Source organism: Sturnira hondurensis, unplaced genomic scaffold, assembly GCF_014824575.4.
Source record: "Sturnira hondurensis isolate 20B ecotype Veracruz unplaced genomic scaffold, ASM1482457v3 Scaffold0000780, whole genome shotgun sequence".
NCBI classification, from domain to species: domain Eukaryota; kingdom Metazoa; phylum Chordata; class Mammalia; order Chiroptera; family Phyllostomidae; genus Sturnira; species Sturnira hondurensis.
Window position 1 is genome coordinate 12,297,092 of NW_028073411.1, and position 21,573 is coordinate 12,318,664.

General features: G+C 42.6%; 1 long non-coding RNA gene across 1 annotated transcript in view; it reads right to left on the reverse strand.

Annotated features, from left to right (window-relative positions):
- Positions 1 to 6,291: 6,291 nt before the first annotated feature.
- LOC118989770 (uncharacterized) overlaps positions 6,292 to 21,573 on the reverse strand; it is a 50,468-nt gene continuing 35,186 nt past the window's right edge. Inside the window, exons 3-4 of the long non-coding RNA XR_005067083.1 lie at positions 8,109 to 8,294; positions 6,292 to 7,000 (exon numbers count right to left, since the gene is read on the reverse strand). This is a non-coding gene — a long non-coding RNA (uncharacterized LOC118989770). The remainder of the gene's footprint in view (positions 7,001 to 8,108; positions 8,295 to 21,573) is intronic.

Genomic DNA, 21,573 nt, shown 5'->3' on the forward strand with positions numbered 1-21,573 from the left:
TTTATGGTGAATTTACAGTAGCGGGCTCTGGGTTCTGGGTTAATAGGCCTTCTGCCTCTGTACTAAAGGCCCATTAAAAAAGGAGGGGGGAATACCTTCTAAGCACAGCCTGGTGCTCAAGCTCAGAGACTGTGAGCTCTGGGGTATTAAATGGTTTCCTGGCTCAGGAGTCACATTACAGATAATATTTCCTTCCCGAGCCGCCATAATCTCATCTCCCTAAGTCATCAGGCTCAAACCTGCAGCTATGAATCACTATGCCAGGAGCAGATCACTCACAGATAGATCTTGGGGGAAGATTCTTCACTGATACTTAATGCTTGACAAAATATTGCAAAATAAACCAGCAGCTCTGAGCCTACCATCTGAGAAGTTCGGAAATCACAGCTGCCACGTTGTCAGCCACTGGGAGCACGGGATGGGAATTGCCTTCACTGGCTCGAGGGTCGTCATTGCCACCAACAGCTTGTGGCAACAAGACAGCACAGTAAACCCAGTGCCAACACGTGCACTTCATTAAAACGATGTCTGTTTTTGCAGGTGGTTAAAACGCCAGGCACGGTTTTCAGACTCATTTGTTCTATTTAATCCTTGTGAGGGATATATGGCTGCCCTCATTTAACAGCCAAGGAAACAAAGTCAGAGAAGTGTGTGCACTTTCGCCCCCAAACAAAGAGCAGTGCTAGGTTTTGAACCCAAGTCTGGGACATTCATTGATTCTTGCATGTCCTTTTTCAACCCCCAGTTGGGAGGTGCTTTTTTTTAGCTCTAGAATTTTTTACTGTGTATCGTCTCATGCCCAATTTCCCTGAAGATAGCTATACCCGCCTCAGGTCACTGAAAAGAAGCCTTCAAATCACTGATCTAAATGGAGAGTCAAGCCTCCTTTGCTCCCATCTCTGTCCTTGGCAGAGAACTGTATGCTTTGACTACTGACACACGGCATTTGCTGAATAACCCTCTGTTAAATGTCATTGTAATAGTTTCAATAAATAAAGGGGAAAACCTGACCACATGTGCCCATGTCCAGAGACAGAGAGAAAAATGGCATATCAGTGGGTGTCCACACCCCCTTATCTGAAACTTGAGCTAAATGTGCAGCAGGGTTTTGCAGGGTTTTTCAGATTTTATGATCCCCCACATCGTACAGCTCTCTCAGCAGGACCTGGGGAAGCAGCACGTAAACACAAGAATATTTCTTCAATAAAGCCCATGAAAACTCACACAATATGTCAAACCCAACAGCTACATAAACTAACCAACTCTCTGTAGGGTCAGGGCAGGTCAGAGGAGCCATTAAATGAGTTAAGAAAATTACAGAATTATTTTCACCCTAAGACATCTCTTTAATCCTCAAAAACATCCTCTGGTGGAGAAGTGGTTCTTTCTAGAGACTAGCTGATGTTGTTTTGACATCAGACGGTCACGTTCCTTGCCCAACATTCCTATCTCTAATTTGTTCTAGGATTAGGCCTAGAATTCAGATGCCCTGATTCCTATTCCGAACAACACTCCCCTACAACAAAGGACAGAGCAGAAAGTTGGGGTCACATGGACCTGGGCTCTCTACCCCTCCTAAATGGCCTGAAACCACCGAGTCCAAGTCCCCACCCCCAGCTCTCAGGTCTTAAAAATCACAGATGCTCAAAACGGTGATGTAGCAGGGTTCTGCAGGGAGCCCTTCTGAGTGTCCCCACCCACTCCCACCTTGCGTCTCTCTTAACACTGTCCAGCCTTGCTGGCCTGTGAGGCTTCCAACTGTACAAATGTCTGAGTGCCAAATTCTGCCATTATAATCTGGGTAGGCCTCTCAGAGTGCATGCAATTCCCTCCTCTTTCTTTCACTTTTCTCTCTTTCCCTGATCCCTGAGAGTGGAAAGAATCCGGGAAAAGCATTGCCCCATTGATCCATCAGAAATATAGGGCCTGTGTTGTATTTTCATAACTGCCAGGAATATGAGCTTACCTTTGTCAAAAAAAATTCTTACTGCTGCTCAGTCATCTGGTTTGTCAGATGCAGGGTGTGTAGGACCTCCTTACCTTTCAGAGACAGCACCTCAAGAAGCACATGATAATAAAAGATTCCATAGAAATACAGCACATCCTCATTCATTTACTCACTTAATAAACACTGTCTTCTGTAAAAAAAATTTGTGTGCTAGGACCAATAAAGTTATTACAGTGAAATGTATTTTTATATTGTGGAGGTAATATAATATTACTGTAAATGTTAATTATAGACCAAAAAGGGAAAAAAAGAAATTTGAATACCCAAATAAACTAGAATAATCTCTCTTCTGTTTCTTTTTAATGTCTCCATTTTATTTTTTCTTGTGCATGCTTTTAACCGATTTTTGACTGCAGTGCATAGATGACGCTGACTTTTAAATATTTCTTTGAAAAGCATTTTCCATGTGTGCTGTGATGTATTTTCAATGACTGTAACATTGTTGTTAAGAGTGTACATTCTGCAGACAGATTTTTATGGACTGAATGATTTTGCCCACCCAAAATTCCTATGTTGAAGCCCTAACCCACAATGGGATGAGATTTGAAATTGGGGCCTTTGAGAAGTGATGAAATTTGGGTGAGGTCCAGATGGTAGGGCTCCCGCGATGGGATCAGCATTTCTATAAAAAGAAAAAGACCAGATCTGTTTCTCTCTTTTTGCCCTGGGAAAACATAGTGAGAAAAGAACAGTCCACAGCCAGGAATCGGACTCTCTCCAGGAACTGAACTGGCTGGCACTTTGATCTTAAACTTCCTGGCCTCCAGAAGTATGGGAAATCAATGTGTGTTGTGAAGCCGCCCAGGCTATGGTATTTTCTTATGGCAGCCTGAGTTGACTAAGACACAGACTGAGAACCTATCAACGGGGTAACTTGGTCGAGTTGTGTACCTGTTCCGATTGGCGCACTGGAAAACGAAGACAGCAGTAGCAACTATCTCAGAGTGGTAATGAAAACAAATAAAATGTATGTATAGCTCTCAGCGCTGGGCCATCCACCCAACAAGCGTCCAGTAGGTGGGAAACTCTTCTGTTCCTCACGATAACCTCATTTTGTATAGTTCACCTTTATTACTGGGTGTTTGATGGCTCCAAGGGTATGACGCCTGCTAACTCGTTTCATCTGTATCACAACCTATGTGGTGAGAACTGTCATCATCCCATCTTACAAATGTGGGAAGTGAGCCTCAGAGAGATGAGCCTGCTCAAGGTCACAACGCATGGCCTACATAAGTGGCTGAATGCCGACGTTCAAACCATGTCTCTCTGATTCCAAAGTGCAGTTTGTTGAATTCAACACTTTGGAGAGAGTGCATTGGCTCAGATGCACTGCGACTCCAGCATGTTGCTTCCACAAGTCTACACAAGGTCTGCCTTTGGGTGGACCGAACAACCGTATTAGAATAAACTGTATTAGTAGGTGTTCTCCAAAGAATCAGGATGTGGTGTGCGTGCGTGTGTGTGTGTGTGTGTGTGTAGAGAGAGAGAGAGCCAGAGAGATTTATTTTAAGAATTGGCTCACATGATTATGGAGGCTGACAAGTCCAAAATCTGTAGGCAGGCAGAGATCCAGGAAAAGCCATTGTTGTAGGTTGAATCTGAAGGTGATTTACTAGCAGAATATCTTCTTGCTCCATGTGTGTGCTTGGGGGTGGTGGGCAGGGGAGGTCAGCCTTTATTTTTTCCTATTCAGGCCTTCAACTGATTGGATGAGGCCCACTGACATTATAGAGGATAATCTGCTTGTCTCAAAGTCAGCTGATTTAAAGGATAATTGTATTCAAAGGCACCCTCAGGAAAACATTCACAATGTTGTCTGACCACACATGTGGGTCCCATGGCCCAGCTAAGGTCACATATAAAATTAAACATCAAACTTACTATCATGATAGAAGCTAGTAACAAATTTGAATCATAAATTATGAATAGAAAAAATGTCATTTTAGAGAAAAAACAGAAATGATTAAACAGATGGTGAATGTATGCCCTAATTGCTTTTTTTTGACACTGCATTAAACACTGGAAAAAAGTAAAATAATGAATTCAACAAAAAAGAATAACAGCAAAGAAAATCATTCTTTGGTACAAATATAAAACCTTATCGGACATGGTGGCTTTTGTTAACAAAACGTTAGTGGCAGGTGTAGATGAGTACCTCAGGGGTCTACTCCACCCTGTAGTTGTGAAACAGAGTGGCCAGGACACCACGGGCAGTGTCTCAACCTGGGTAGAGGGAGGGCAAAGCCTCCATTCAGTCGGCACCACAGGGAGATCCAGGCATGCACAGTGCAGACGCCAGGGTTGAAGCCAGGGCAAGGAGTCATTGCATTATTGAGAAGTCCAAGAATTGAACTTTTCAGCATAACCAGAGTCACAGATTTCCTTATGGTTTCCACGGAAATCCAATACTGGTCACCAACCCCCAGAGTGAATCCTTGGGTTCAAATATTCATGAGTAGAATTGGTGGACATTTACTTTGGCAGATTGACTGGAAATCACTCAATCAACACCATGAACAGCAGAATCCAGGTGGTGGCAAAGGGGGTCACAAGGAACCTCTTAGCTGTAGGGGTTCAAAGTACTTTGGATAACAGGAGACAGGAATCCTCCTAAGAGCACTTTAAAAATAAAACAATTTTTAAAAATCTCCTACAATCCGATGCATGTTGGGATATAGGTAGTATCAAGTAATTCCAGGTGTAACTATACTTTGTAGTGTTGCTATTTGCAACCAAATTGCCAGTAAAACTGAGGTGTAGTGTTGGATACATGTATTGGTAGGAAAAAAATCTGTCTCATCTCTCTCTGTGAGATGGGAAACGCAGCAGAGAGTTGAAGTGATTTAGCTCAGCTTCTGAAGGGTAGGGCTGTACCTAGGTAAAGAGTATTCCCTGAGTGAGCTACAGAAACCTGACACTCCAGGCTGTCCTGAAGCTCTGGGGACATTCCACTCAGGACTTACCTAAACAATCAGTCCTCTTCAGGTGTCCCGAAAAGGATTGAAGGATTGAAACATTCCATTGAAACATTCTAGTATTTTTTGGCATCTAAATTATAGCTTCTATAGTTTCTCTTTCAACTAGTTAGGAAAGAAGAATGATTGAAAGCACTCAATATATTCTAACATTATATGACGTAGAAGTTATCATTCCCACCATTTCAAATGGGTTACCTAAAGTGCCTTAGGTTATACTATAAATAAGTGGAAGAGGTGGAATTCGTTACCAGAAGTATTCCTCAATGGATAGATGGATGGACGGATAGAGAAATAAATGGGTAGGTAGATAAATGGATGGGTAAATAAATGAATGGATGGGTGAATAGGTTGATGAGAGTTCAGCTATTTGCTTTAATTTGGGTGTCCATTTTTTAAATGTGAGGGATACCTTCTTTGACTCTACCTGAAAAGCAGGGTGGGGAATGCTAAATATGTGTTCAAATCAAATCTGGGAAGCCATATAATCTTTAGAAATGTATTGACTGTCAAATTTTATAGCTAAACTGGCTGGCTATATAAAGAAGAGAGTGCAATAATATAGACATTGGAATGAAACTATTTATTTCTTGAGTTGCAAGTGACCGTATAACTCACAAGTAGTGCTGAAGTCTGTGTGTTCCAGGAGATTCATGTTGTAGTGCGTCATGGAGAACGGCCCATAATTCATTTGCTGGGCTCCCTTTGGTATGCCCAACCTGAACACTTCGTTGCATAATTTCCTTTCTCTTTGCAGAAATGGAAATACAACTGTGATTTTCTGGCAGCAGGTCTGTCTGTCTCAGAATAACAATGTTCTAAGAAGTGTTTGGATACTTTTCTCTGACAAATGCCAAAATGATAAACAGGCCATGGGGACATGGACACTGATGTCACTCCATCACTCCATCGTATGTCTAGATCCCCCAGAGTCCAGTGGTCACTTGTTACACATCGGACCCCCCAAACTGTACCCAAAGTAACATGTATTTATACTTTTTAAAACATAGAAGTAAGTAGACCTGGCTGTTGTGGCTCAATGGATTGAGTGTCAGCCTGCCAACCAAAGGGTCCCTGGTTTGATTCCCAGTCAGGGTACTTGTCTGGGTTGTAGGCCAGGCGCCAGTAGGGGGTGCACAAGAGGCAACCACACATTGATGCTTCTCTCCCTCTCTTTATCCTTCCCTTCCCCTCCTTGTAAAACTAACTAAATAAAATCTTTTAAAAAACAGAAATAAATAATCACATAGAAAGACTAGTAGCATAGAGTAACCAAAACAAAAAATAAAATTGTTTCAAAGCCCACTATTAATAAGAAGTATTTTTAATACACTGATAAATGTATTGTTATACAATAAGCTCATTTATATAGTAAGGGCTGCGCAAACTGTCCCAGCTCGGTATCTACGAGTTTGCTCAGTTCAAGGCCCTCCCTCCCTGGCCCAAATACTCTAACAGGACCCTGGGAGCTTGCTCACCACCTCCAGGCAGCTCGGACTGAGCTGACAGCTGTTCTGCTGCCATGAGGCAAGGACTCCACACGGGGCAGTCAAACCTGGGCTGACTCCCTGACAGGGCCCATTGTCACTCCTGCTTGGTCATGCCCTATGGCACCTTCGAGAAGACCACAATAATGTCCTTCCTATATTTTAATGACACCCCGTCTTATATGTATGTCATAATTTATTTTAATAATACGATTTTGATTCATTTGTCTTTTTTAGAAAAGTCACATACATTTTACATTAGAAAATTATCTGTGAAATGAATTAGGTGTTTGAAATTTATGTAATCCTAGCGTCAGCTACAGTGACCTCTTTTATGATCTTAATAAAACAATTGGCTTCAAACACGCCATTTCATGACATGTAGGAAGTCCAAGACTCTTCCTCCTCGCCAATGTCTGCAAATTCTTAGGACGCTGAACCTCTCAAGTTCGTATACTCTTCCAGAAACCTTTCACTTGTGTGTCTTTTCACCATCTTCAATGTGCTTACTTTGTTCTGTATTTAAATTCCTCTAGAAAATGCAGGGTTGATTCTGCATTTCAGTAGTTAGAAAGCAACTCGAATGCCTTTTATAAGGCCTTCCCTACTGAAAATTTGGCAAGAGAGAGGGATTCATCAGCCAGCATCACAGTGGGCATTGAGTGCTAGGGACGCCTTTTCCTTGACAGCCCGGTGGAGACATCTGGCTCTCCATAACCTACTTTGCTTAATATGATATTCTTAAGATCCATCTGTATATTACAAATGGCAGTATTTCCTCTTTTCTTGTGGCTGAGTAGTATTCCATTGTATGTATCTCACAGACACAGATAAGAGTATGGTGTTACCAAAGGAAAGGTGGGGGTGAAGTGTTACTGAAGAGTAAAAGGGGTTGAATACACTGTGAAAGAAGATTTCATTCTGGCTGGTGGGCACACTCTCCAGTATACGGATGATATATCATAGAATTATACACTTGAGACCTATATAATCTTATTAACCATTGCTACCCCCAATAAATTTAATTGAAAACATTAAAATAAATTTTTAAAAGCCCTTAATTCTTTCTCTCATTAATGTGCTCTGGGATGTGATGGACCGTCTTGCCCTGGGCTCGCCCTTCGGAAGCGCGTAGATCTGGCAGAGACTCCACGTTTCCTTCCTTTCCTCTGCCTCACCCGCCTCTCCCCCCATCTCCGTTGAGGGAGTGGGTAGTAACATCTGCGTTGTCACTATTGTGCCTCCTCTCTGAAGGACGGAAGCAGCTACCGCCAGTTTGGGTTTGAAATACCATCTCCTTCCCAACCCCCTTTCCCGCATGTAAAGCATCTCATGCTCGGTCAGCTCTTACCGAGTATTGGAGGTGAGGGGCAAGACAGGCAAGATGAGGTCAGGTCAGAAGGAACATGAATAAGATCGAAGAATAAAGTATAGCAACTGACGTAACAAAAGGTGGATTCTCAGGCTGGGCGACTGCATTCCTAAACACTCCTGATACCTAAGAACTAAACACTCTTGTACTGGGGGTATGGAAAGTACAGAAACCTCTACTCCCTAAACCTGGGTAACTGCCCTCTTGTCCTTCACCCTGGTACGTGCGCGCCCCCTCGGTCCCCTTCCTTCCGCACACCCAGGCACCTGTGAGTTGGGAGAACATCTCTCTTTCTGGGGAAGAAGCGCAGATGCAGGAAGGCAGTGATTTCAGAGGGCTTATTTTAGAAACAGGGAACGGCTTCCTGACGACAGGCTGGTTGGAGGGGGGTTGCATCTCATTGGTTATGCTGGCAGATCACCCTCTGCTGATCTGTTTTGTCATTTTGTTGTCTGTTGAGGAGAAAACAAAATGCTGGTGAGCAGCTGGTGGCAGAATTGTGTTTTATGTACAAAATGTGGGAGGAAATCCTGGCCCAGTTCTGTAATTGCCTGATTGGATCGGGGCGAGGGAAGGAGTTATACATTTATCTGAATTAAATGTGTTTGCCTCCTTCTGGTTTTATGTGTCCATCTATGACGTGAATTTCTTGGCTCAGTTAGACAAAGTCATATTACTTTGCCTTTGTCGCTGGAGTTGTATACTTCTTGTTTATTTTATTTTTAAATTATAGTTTGTACTTAATGTAAACTGTTAGTTTTATGTATACAGTATAGAGGTTAGACAATCATCTAGATTACAAAGCATTTCCTGTGATGTTTCAGATACCTACCTGGCACCTTGCATAGTTAGTGCAATATCATTGACAATATTGTCTGTGCTTTTTCACACCCCCATGACTATATTGTAGCTACCAATTTGTATTCCTAATCCTTTATGTATTGTATGTATTCATTCCCTACACTGTTTATGACAATTGTACTTCATATTAATTGCATATGTCCAATTGCATGTTATTTAGTAAAATGTTATCTACACTAGTGTATGTAATTGTAAAAAAAGTTATTGCTTTGAAAAGTCATCTGAAACTCATTAAAGATGACGAACTAAAACCATTTCTACTAAATATCGTGAGAGGGTTGCGGGTGGAAGTGGGGCTCTTTCCCAGGATCATGAGAGAAGCATTCCACAGGCCCGTGCCTGGGAGGCGGTGGTGTGGTAAGATTTATCTGGGTGGAAATAGAAGGATGCCCCTGGGTTATCAGTTCCCCATCTCTCTCTGTTCCCCCATGGAAAAAGGCCAATTTTGTCTTTATTAAGGCCAAAACAAAGGCCGGAGTCCAGGGTTTCTGGTTCATATTAAAGCTTAGTTCTTTGGAAACCATGAAGCCTGCCACGGGCCCATACGGCTAGTAGACTCTCATGGTTGCATTGGTTCCTAGGGCAGAGAGGCTTTGTTCCCTCGGATTGTGTTATCTTGGGCCTGGGAATGCCCAGAAGCTTTCCCAAAATAACCAGTCGACTTCCCAAGGTCTCACGGGCGTCTCATGGGTCCACCTCCTGAGCAATGAATCCTTTTCGTTGCCATTTTGACACCTCCCCTTTGAACCATGTTAACTTTTGCTGTGCGTGTGTGTACTTTCCTCCTGATTGTTCTTTCTCTTCTCTCAGGGATCTGCAAGGAATGGACTTGTGGTTCTCTGGGGAGTCTGTGTAACTATAACTTTTTTGGTGAAGCAAGCGGGCTCGTGCTCCCCAGGTGATTATGCTTAATAAGGCCCGATTCCCTTGCTTTCTTCCCTTATTAATATCTAACGACCTACACTAACAGTTCCTCTTTGGTTTCAAAGGGCAAGTCCTCTTTGGTTCTGAGGGTCAGGATGCTGCTGCCCAGTACCTAAAGGAAAAAGCCACTCATTGTCACAGGGGCTTGGCCTGCCCTCCGTGACAGCGGCGAGGGCATCCCCACAAGCCGTAGAGGCGATGCTGCCATCTCAGTGGTCTTGGAGGCCCAAACATCAAACCAAAGGGGACTATTTTGAATCCCTAAGACCTATAAGAATTTACCGATAGGTTTTGAATTTGCTTGGGACACTTTATTCCTTTCTTTCTTTTAGTTTCTGCCTTTTAGAATGTTTTATCTCAGGCCTAGGTTGTATTTTGAAAGCATATAACTTGTCTGGTTTCACAGGGTCATTTGCTTCAGGTAGAACCCTACTTTGAGTCTCACTCATACCTGATTTAGTGATATTTAGATGGGACTTTGCATTTCAGAATTTAGAACGGATAAGGAAATTAATTAAGACGTTGGGGGCTGCTGGGATGGAATAGATGTATTTGGCATGTAAAAAGGACACAAACTTGGGGGGTGTCCCATGGATGAAATGTAATGAACCAAATGTCCCCCTGAAATGCTTATGTTGAAGTTCTAACTCTTTGTGCGGCTGTATTTGGAGAAAGGGCACCTATGGAAGGCACGATGGTTAAATGCATTCCTAAGGGTAGAGCTCTGATTCAAGATGATCAGTGTCTCTAGAAGAAGACACACTAGTGAGTTTCCTCTTTCCAAAATGTGCCCCCCAAAAGCCCATGTGAGCAAACAGACAGAATGTGGTTGTCTACAAGCCAGAAAGAGTGTCCTCACCAGGAATCTAGTCAGCCATCATATTGATCTTGAAATTCTCAGCCTCCAGAACTATGAGAAATGACTATCTGTTGTTTAAGTCCCCAATTTGTGGTCTTTTGTTATGTCAGTCTGAGCTGACTAGTACACCCTGGCTGCAGTGTGGAGGAGGTCCTGGCCAGGAGAGAGGAGAAGGAACTCATTTTGGAAGCTGCTGTAACCGTGCAGGAGAAAACCATCCACTACCAGAGCTAGGGCAAGGCCAGCTGGAGAAAAAAATAAAGCGAGAGACTCTCTTTAACAGTAGTCACCAAGGACCATTATAAACAGAAACCAGCGCATTCATGAAAGAGAAAACAAGAAATGTTTACCCCCGTACTTCAGCGCATCCCCTTTGCCACACATTCTTCCTTTGGAGTAGAATATGAGCAAGAAAGGGTGAGGTTATTTTTGCTAGTTCCTCCTTCTCATTCCTTCCTCGGTTTGCTCTTTTTTTCAGATGGGGATACCCTAATTGCATTTTCCAGCACACCAGCCTATGGGAAACACCACCATCAGGCATGTGGGGGTGTTTGGGAATATTCGGTGCTCCCATCTGAGTGGTTTTGAGACCTTCGTCGACTGTCTTCCACTTTGCAGGCATTTTAAATCAGGGAAATGAAGAAAAGGATGTGGGGGAAGAGAAGGATTAGCCCAGATTTCCTAGGGAAAGCCTGAGGCGAAGCAAGCACGGGGATAGTTCCTTTAGGACGTGGAACCACAGCGCGTCCAGAGAGAAGCGGGGAAGGACGGGAAACAAGCGCCAGCTGGCTCCGCTCCAAGCAGCAACGCAGCCAGCACTCGGCACAAGGAGCACTGCGCTTCCAGACGGCATGCAGAAGGCCTGTGCCTCAGACACGCACGGGAGCCACGAGTCACACAGGAATCCATCCTCCAGTCCCCTGTTTCCTGCCCCACACTGGCAAAGTCTGCCTCGCCGAGAATTTAGCCCCGACTCCCATTAGAACTCTGGCTTGCTTCACCTCACACCTTTGGAAAGCTCTTGGAAAGCCAGATTCCCTGCCCTGCCCTGAGACATAGGCTGCACTTGAGGCCAGATGCCGCGTGAGGAGCTGAGGACCTCTGGCCGTGGCCTCTGGTGGGGAACTAAGAGCTTTCTGAGAGCTGGTCAAGGGGTACCTGATAGTAGAGAACATGCTGAGGCGCTCCTGTGAGGTATGGTCCCAGTAATGTGCGGCAGCACCTAAGAAGTGACCAAGAGCATTTGGGAAATATTTTACAGTTCATAAAATCTCTCTCATGAATCCATTCCTTTAATTTTTTAGAGCTCCAGGGGGGCAGTTCCTGAGTTCCTGGAGGTCTGTTTGCAACATTCCTGGGTGTTTGCTTGTCTTAGAAAGTCCATGTAAAAGAAAGACAGACTACCAAGTTCAAGGAAGGAGGACTGAACCCCGACACTATGACTCAACCTCAGGGATGCCCTTCTACTTCTGGAGGCTCTCAGGGGTGGAAGGAGAGAACGGGGTATGGAAAAGTGAACCCAGCTATACCTGTGAGAGATCATTTCTTTAAAAATGCCTGAAACAAATTTAGCACATTAGTATGTGCCGGTCAAATACCAAGCCCAAAAGGGCAGAGTTATTTGCTTGTTTGGTTCTCGGCCACATCCCCAGTCCCCAGCTTTATCAATAATGCTGACTTCATTAGTACGTGAAATCTAGGTGTTGCTGGATAGGGATCTACTGTATTTTCCTTTCTGTATGTTAACATTTTATTTTGTTGTTGCTTTAGAATGAAATAGATTATCAGAAGTGATGGTCAACATGGAGGCTTGGCAAAATGGAGGGCTATTAGAAGATAAAATCTGACAGATTTATCAAGTACTTCTTTTTTTTAAGATTTTATTTATTTATCTCAGAGGGGAAGAGAAGGAGAGAGGGAGAGAAACATCAATGTATGGTCGCCTCACCTGTGTTCNTCCCCAGTCCCCAGCTTTATCAATAATGCTGACTTCATTAGTACGTGAAATCTAGGTGTTGCTGGATAGGGATCTACTGTATTTTCCTTTCTGTATGTTAACATTTTATTTTGTTGTTGCTTTAGAATGAAATAGATTATCAGAAGTGATGGTCAACATGGAGGCTTGGCAAAATGGAGGGCTATTAGAAGATAAAATCTGACAGATTTATCAAGTACTTCTTTTTTTTAAGATTTTATTTATTTATCTTTAGAGGGGAAGGGAAGGAGAGAGGGAGAGAAACATCAATGTATGGTCACCTCACCTGTGTTCCCTGCCGGGAACTGGCCTGCAACCCAGGCACGTGACTGGGAATCGAACCGTGATCGTGTAGTTCGCAGGCCTGTGCTCAATCCACTGAGCTACACCAGCCAGGGCTATCAAGTACTTCTCGACAGAGATAGACACTTTACTTTTGCTACTCCTATTTACAGATATGCAAATGATTCCATGAAATTGAAATACTTGCAAAGGTCAGCAAGGAAAGATTATGTGTCTGGGACTCAAACTCAGCACCTGTAGAAGCATCTTCTGAGAAGAACTTGAACTTTGAAGTCAAACATAGAGTTAAATTCTAACATCACATACTCTTATGTGTGGGGGGATGGAAGTTATTTATGAATGTCAAAAGGTTTAATAATATTCATTCCACTAAAAAAAGCTGAGTGTCTATGCCAGATCTCATTATTTATTAACATATGCCAAATGCTATATTAAACATCATCTTTTGAAGTCCTCTGATAGATTCTCAAGATCGACAGATTAAAAATGGTACATCAGAGATGTTCTGTGACTTGACAAGTTCTTGCAGTTAGTACATTACAAGGAATCACAGGTGTGGTGGTCTCTGGGACTTCAAAGATCTCTGCTACTCACAGCGAACATGGAGAAGATGTGTGTCTTAGCTATCCCCAGGTCTGTCTTAGTTCAAAGCCTTTTGTTCATTCTCTAACTCTCTTTCTCTTCCTCCTTCCCTCTTCCTCCTCCTCTTCCTCTTTCTTCTCCTTTTCTTCCTCCCCCTCTTCCTCCTCCTCTTTTCTCTTTTCTCTCTCCCTCTCTCCCCACTGCCTTCCCCTTCCCCCACCTCTCTCTGGCTCTCTCTTTCCCTCTAGGACCTGGACCATCAACCTGACATCTTTATCTTGTTCTTGGCTATATGAACAAAGACATGAACTCAGCTCCTTTCCATCTTAGACTCCCTATGGGCATATGATCCTTAAATGTGCAGCAGTTTTCACTCTCTGTTGTTATATCCTAAAGGCCGCATGCACTAGTTTGTCCCTTGTTTGATAGGTCACATTAAGAAAGTCTCAAGAATTTCAAATGTGTTTTCATAATGGTTTAAAAATAATCACATTTTGGACACCAAACAATCTTTCTGTAACTTTTTAAATTCAATTCTTATTCAAGTACAGTTTTCTGTTTTATATTCACAGCCCTGCCCCGCAGTGCTCCCCACCTCCCTCCCATTTCTGCCCCCCACCTTAATTATTGTCCATGTGTCCTTTATACTTATTCATGTGAGTCCCTCCCCTTTTCCCCTATGATTCTCTCCCCTCTGGACCCTGTCAGCCTGTTCCATATTTGAGTGTCATTGGTCATATTTTGCTTGCTTGTTTGTTTTGTTGTTTAGATTCCTGTTAAAGGTGAGATCATATGGTATTTGTCTTTCACTGCCTAGCTTATTTCACTCAGCATAATGCTCTCCAGTTCCATCCATGATGTTGCAAAAGGTAGGAGCTCCTTCTTCCTTTCTGCAGCATAGAATTCCATTGTGTAAATGTACCATAGCTTTTTCATCCAGTCAATCTTTCTATAACTTAATTTTTTTGGCATTTGTTTTATTAGAGTAGAAAACAAAGCCAGTTTAAAGATTTCTAGAAAAAATGGGTATGAGAAAAAAGGGGTTTAGTTTATAGAGAAGTATTTTGTTTGTTTGTTTTCTGCAGAGTCTTTCTCATCTACAGCCAGTGGGAGAGTAGCCTGAGGAAAGAGCTTAAGCCAGTCTTAAATATTTCATTTCCTTCTTCAAATCTCACATGTGAGGAGATGTTTGGAGTGGCCCCAGACACGATTTCAGCAACCAAAGAAATCCAAAAGCTTGTCTTTCTTTTCTCTCTTACATGTCATGGGACTTTCACTTGCTATTTATCTCCCAAATCCGACTCTCTACAGGAACTAAAACTCCATTATTCTTAAATGGTCTGGTTTGATGTCACCCTGCAGAGAAGTCATTACGATCCTCCAGGGCAATTTGCTTCCTGGACTAATAACGCTCCATTAGCATCTTTCAAAGCCAGAGGAAAATCTGTTTTAGGAACAGGGGGAGAGGTAGCTAAGAGGGAAAAGCAGAATGAACTATGTCCCACTGGCTTTATGTAATCCTTTGCTGACACAGGATTTCCCAGGTAGACAGCCCTGGCCTCCCTATTTGCTGCTGGTGAAGGACTGAGGTTTCCACCCAGCTGAGGGGCAGGCCTGTTGCGTTTGTGGGCTCCTCCTGTCAGAAAGCACACAGAAATGATCCTCAGATGTTTCCAACCCATGAACAACCCAGACATGGTAGAGAGAATTGGTCAACTGAATGTAGTTTCAGGAAATGGAGAGTACGCTCTAGTTACATGATATTAATTATTGATATCATAAGACTTTGGTTTTTAATCTATGAAATGTTTATCACAAATATATATATTATCTTCTTACAGGTGACACTAATTCTTAATTGTATATGTATATGAATTTGCTTATGTATGCATATAAATTGCATATATGTATATGTACAACATGCACGCACACATACACACATCAGAGGTAAACATTTCCTTGTGTTTTCACAACTTTTTGTCATCTCTTGCTCTTGCTTTATTTATGTTGTGCTGATTCTTCAGCAGCTATGGTGTTGATGAGATGCTGGGTAGAGACAACAGAGATGAGATTAATTTACACTATTAGGGAAGGGCTAGGGGATACTTGTTGAAGAAGCACATTATGTATTGGGAAGTGCAAGTGTAGAAAGAGGGGGAAGCCCTCTAGGCTCTTAGCACTTTGCAGACTCTCAGAGACTGTGAGTACAAGTCCATGGCAGTGGTGATTTAATATCGCTTTTTAATGATTTCTAGATTTTGGACTAGAAGGTGTTTTGGTGGCTGCATCCTGAAGAGAGAAATCATTAAGCAGTAGGTGAGCTTTATGGGAGTACAGATATATTAATAAATAGTTACATAAGTATACGCACCCAGATTACAGATGCAATTTAAAAGTGATGTCTTATTCTTTTTGAAGCAATTGTGAATGAGGTTGTTTTCTTTCTTTCTTCAAAGATCTCTGCTACTCACACCAAACATGGATCTAAAAATACAGCAGATTTTTGGATATTTTTATGTCTTGCTGAATTTATCAGTTCTAATGGTTTTTGGTGGAATCTGTAGGATTCTTCATATACAGGACCATCTTATCTGCAAATAGTGACAGTGTTACTTCTTCCTTTCCAGTTTGGATGTGTTTCATTTCTCCTTGTCTGCTTCATGTGGCTAGGACTTCCAGTACTATGCTGAGGTGATGAAAGCAGACATTCCTGTCTTGTTCTTGATCTTAAAGGAAATGCTTTTAGATTTCACCCTTTGAGTACAATATTGTCTCTGGGTTTGTCGTATATGGCCTTTATTACATTGAGGTATGTTTCCTCAATTCCCACTTTGCTGAGAGGTTTTTTTTTATATCATAAATGGGTGCTGGGTTTTATCAAATGCTTTCTCTGTATCTATTGATACAGTTTTTATCACATGGCTTTTATTATTCATTTTGTTAGTGTGGTGTATCAAATGTTGGCAATAATGTAGAGAAAAGGGAACCTTGGAGCACTGTTAGTGGGAATGCAGAGTGCTACAGCCACTGTGGAAAGCAGCATGGAGATACCTCAAAAATTAAAAATAGAACTGCGTTATGACCCAGCAATTCCACTACTGGGAATATGTCCAAAGAAATCCAAAACTTATTTGAAGAAAAATAGGCACTGCTATGTTTATTGCAGCACTATTTACAATAGCCACAATCTGCACCCCCCCCCCAAAGTGTCTATTATTAGATGAGCAAAGAAGAAAGCTGTGGTGCATTTACACAATGAGATCCAACTCAGGCACAAAAAAGAAGGAAATATTACTTTTTGCAACAGCATAGATGGACCCAGAGAACATTATGCTGAGTGAAATAAGCTAGTGAGAAAAAGACAAGTATCCTATTATCTTACTCATATGTGGAATCCAATGAACAAAATAAACTAACACACAAAACAGAAACAGATTCATAGATACAGAGAGCAAATCAACAACTGTCAGAGGGAAAGGGGTTTGATGGCTGGGTGACAAAGGTGAAGGGATTAAGCAAAGAAAAAAAACTTCATAAGCGCAGACAATAGTATAGTGATTACAAGAGGGAAAGGAGGCCAGGGGGAGATAGAAGAGGGCAAAGGGGGGTCAGTGGTGATGGAAGGAGACTCGATTTTGGGTGGGGAGCACAATACCATACACAGATGATGTGTCATAGAATCGTACACCCGAAACCTATATAGTTCTATTAACCAATGTCGCCCCAATAAATTCAATAAAGAAGATCAATATTTACTAATGGTGGCAAGTTGGTGATCTCCATGGTAACAGGACTATTTTTTTCAACAGGCTTTATTTGAATAATGTATTCATTGTCTTCGGAAACAATGCAATGAATAGAAACGATATTGTGTCTTATGAAATATTCTCATGAGTTAGTTTCAAGTGAAAAGTGTGTCTATGAACCCAAGGAATAAACTCTTGTAACCAGTTTAGCACTTTGTCATATAATATTATAGAAGAGACTTCAGGCTTTGCAGTCAGAATACCTGCATTCTTATTTTGTCACTTACTGGCTGGATAACCTTGAACTAGTGACCGAGAACCTCTGTGCTTCGGTCTCCTAATCTGTGGGGATAACTGTACCTGCACCACGGAGTTGGTGAGAACGATAGATACACAAACTGATCCACTGAAGCCTTTACAGCAGGGGCCAGCATGTCAGGAGTGCAGAATAAACATTAGCTGCCATCTCACCCAGAACTAACAACCCAGTTCCAGTTTCCACTCGGTAAAAATGATCTTATGTCCTGCTCACGGTGGTTGTAATAATTAGAGAGCATATATATTTTAAATTTCCTAGTACAGTGTTTGACATACAATGCATAGTCTGTCTACGAGGGTGCTTTTCTGTTGCTGACTGACATAAATTATGTAGAGTCACAAAGTCTGTAACAACTCTGTGCATCCCATGTGAGCAGCCCCTCACAATCATGAGCAATTTAATACGTGACTTAATCCAGTCCTTTTAAATGACTTATTATGTGCACATTCTTAGCTCTTTTTAATTATTGTACACTTTATTTTTTGTTTTATTTTATTCTTTTTAAAAATTTGCCATTGTTATTCAGGTAGTTTTCTGTCTTTTACTCCCATCCCAGCCCACCCACCCTAACTCTCCCCAACTCCCTCCCATTACTAGCCCCCCTAGTTTTTGTCCATGTGTCCTTTATATTTGTTCCTGAAAACCCTTCCCTTCTTCCCCTGAAATGTCCCTGAAATTTCCTCCCCTCTCCTCTCTGGNTCCTAATCTGTGGGGATAACTGTACCTGCACCACGGAGTTGGTGAGAACGAAAGATACACAAACTGATCCACTGAAGCCTTTACAGCAGGGGCCAGCATGTCAGGAGTGCAGAATAAACATTAGCTGCCATCTCACCCAGAACTAACAACCCAGTTCCAGTTTCCACTCGGTAAAAATGATCTTATGTCCTGCTCACGGTGGTTGTAATAATTAGAGAGCATATATATTTTAAATTTCCTAGTACAGTGTTTGACATACAATGCATAGTCTGTCTACGAGGGTGCTTTTCTGTTGCTGACTGACATAAATTATGTAGAGTCACAAAGTCTGTAACAACTCTGTGCATCCCATGTGAGCAGCCCCTCACAATCATGAGCAATTTAATACGTGACTTAATCCAGTCCTTTTAAATGACTTATTATGTGCACATTCTTAGCTCTTTTTAATTATTGTACACTTTATTTTTAGTTTTATTTTATTCTTTTAAAAAATTTGTCATTGTTATTCAGGTACAGTTTTCTGTCTTTTACTCCCATCCCAGCCCACCCACCCTAACTCTCCCCAACTCCCTCCCATTACTAGCCCCCCTAGTTTTTGTCCATGTGTGCTTTATATTTGTTCCTGTAAACCCTTCCCTTCTTCCCCTGAAATGTCCCTGAAATTTTCTCCCCTCTCCTCTCTGGACACTGTCAACTTAGCTCTTTTTAAAATTGAGACTCGGAGTGTCTAAATGAGTTTCCTGAGGTTATGCAGAAATGAGTGAAAACTGTGAGCGAACTAGGTTGTTCAGCACTCATTGCTACGATAACTGCATTTGGCACTTAATCCTTATGATGCTATTTAATCTTTCCCAAATCCCCAAGTTAGGGATTATTTCCCACTGGAATCTGTCCTTATGATGCTATTTAATCTTTCCCAAATCCCCAAGTTAGGGATTATTTCCCACTGGAATCTGTAGGATTATTATCCACAGAAAACCAAGTCCAATGTCCACAGATACCGAAGGGTCAGAGTGAATGTGTGCACCTGTCTGGCCACAGATTCAGGGTGTCGATTCTTTCCACAACACCACATATCATCCTGAGTTCACAGAAACTTTTTGTTTTAATGATGGTCAGTTTCAGAATCAAGGAGAAGAACAGGATCTGTTAGCTTCATGCATCAAGTGTGTGAAATGGTAGCCATATCTGTGAGGTTTGAATAAACTCATCTTGCCCTCTTCTATTTCCTTCTCCTGCCATAAATTCACATGTTTCACTAATAAATTATTTTTAAAGGAAGGGAGGGAGAAGAAAAAAGGAAGGAAGGAAGGAAGGAAGGAAGGAAGGAAGGAAGGGGGGAAAGAAGCAGGGAGAAAGAGAGAACAGTTGATGAAAGTGGTCAGGTGGGTGTGTGCAGGCGGCCAGCAGTCTCTGGGGTTCTGATCAGCAAAGCCGTCTCTTTTATCTCCCAGCGCCTTAAGCTACTGTGATCTGTTCAGCCTTCTGTGGCTGCATATGTCTTCAAGCAGAGTGATCGTTCCCAACAGCGTGAACTTCGCATTATTGTCCCCCCTGCTTTTTGAACCACTCTAAATTAAGCAGCGGCTGTGTGCACCACCAGAGAAAAAAATTGCACGGCCTCAGCTGAACTAACCAAAGTTCACTGTGTTTTAAGATCTTCCCAAGGAAAAATAAATAAATGAAATGAGAGCGAGAGAGAGAGAGGCAATCTAGCTCCTTTCTCTAAAAATAGCCCAAACGACTCTGTTTTCTTCACGCAGGCTTTAATACCAGGAAATTGGAGCTCATAAGGAACAAGCACAATTATCTGTTCAAACCCAACCCTGTTTGATTCATTGTCAATAGAAAGCAGGATGTAAAATACTCAATAAGACAAAAAAGGAGTTCTCCATCGTGGATCTTGTTTCTAAGGCACAAATGTAAATGGCAATATCAGAAAACAAGAGGTAGCAGAGAAAGAATCAAAAATGGGATAAAAGACACTTGCTGAGAATGATGGCCAAGTTGTTCCCAGTGAGAGGTGAGCATCAGTGAGCGCCAGATGCCTTGACACCATGCGGACACGGGCCCTGTCCAATTGAAATGCGCAGCCACCTGGGAGTTCTTCCCAAGACAGAAGGGTAGAAGGGGTGGTAGCAGGGGAGGGGGCAGAGGCTGGATCAGAGCCCTGGCCTTCTGACCTGTGCGTCCGCGAAGGCGGACAGCTTCGCACCCCACCTGGAAGACGTCTCTGATGCCTGAGTCACGCCACACGGGTGCTGCTCTGAACTCTGAGGCTGGTGGCCAGGTGTTTGTGTGCCTCTCAGTTTCCTCACTTGAAAACAGAGGTTCGTTGTTTAACAGATTTCTTCTCTTCAGCACCTCCTATGTGCGGAAGTGCTCTGCTAGGGGTGCAGAGATGGAAAGAAAGGGACAAGGTGGCCAGGAACATGGACAGCCCCTCGAGCAGCTCAGGATGGAGTGTGGGAGTGAGACTTGCTCAGATAAGATCAGGGAGCAGAGGAAGCTGGTGAACCCTGGCAGGTCCACTTCACCAGTACAAAAAGCGCAGTTAGAGTCAGGGTACTGTCTTCTGGATCTGGACTTGCATGAATGATGAAAGGTGAATATGGAGTCTTTCACTGGCCTCTTCACTCCTCCACTCCCCACCTCCCCACTTCCTTAGAACATTCCACTACTGCTGCCCAGCTGCCCTGCCCTTCCCACTTACCTGCAGTCTGGACCCCATGCATACAGCTACTAACATTATTATAACGTAAATTCAACCCTGTTACTCTTCCTGCTTAAAACCCTTTAGTCACACACGGTCCCTGCTTTTCTCTTTAAGATAAACTCCGACAGTTTTTAACAAGATTTACAAGAACTTTCATGGTCTGGCCCCTGTTTTTATCCTCCGCCCCACCACCTCCTGGCCAGCTTCCCTCTTTGGAGATAACTGAAGTTCTTCAGACAGGCTGTAGGTTTCCTCTGCTCCAGATCTTTGCATGTATTCTTCTCTCTCTCTCTCTCTCTCTCTCTCTCTCTCTGTGTGTGTGTGTGTGTGTGTGTGTGTGTCTTCAGAAAACATTCATCCCCTTTCTCTGTGATGGATACACACTATTCTTACATCAAGTTGCATCCAAGATGCCACTTTCTAGATCTAGAAGAGTCTTTCTCTATCCAGATTGCACATTGGCACCCTAAAGGTACATCACCTTAGGACTAACCAAAGAAATACCCCATCTCATCCTCCCATTGAATGTGGATCTTTCTGGAAAGAGTAAGCATCAGTATGTTTTAAAAGCTCCTTAGATGATTCTACTGGGTAGCCTGGGGGATGGACCTCTAGAGCAGGGGTCTGCAAACATTCTGTGTAGGGCTACACAGGTTATACCTGTCACAAGACTCATCTTTCACACAGTGACTTGAAAGTAGATGTAGGCATTATGTAAACAAATGGTCATGATGGTGTTTCAGGAAA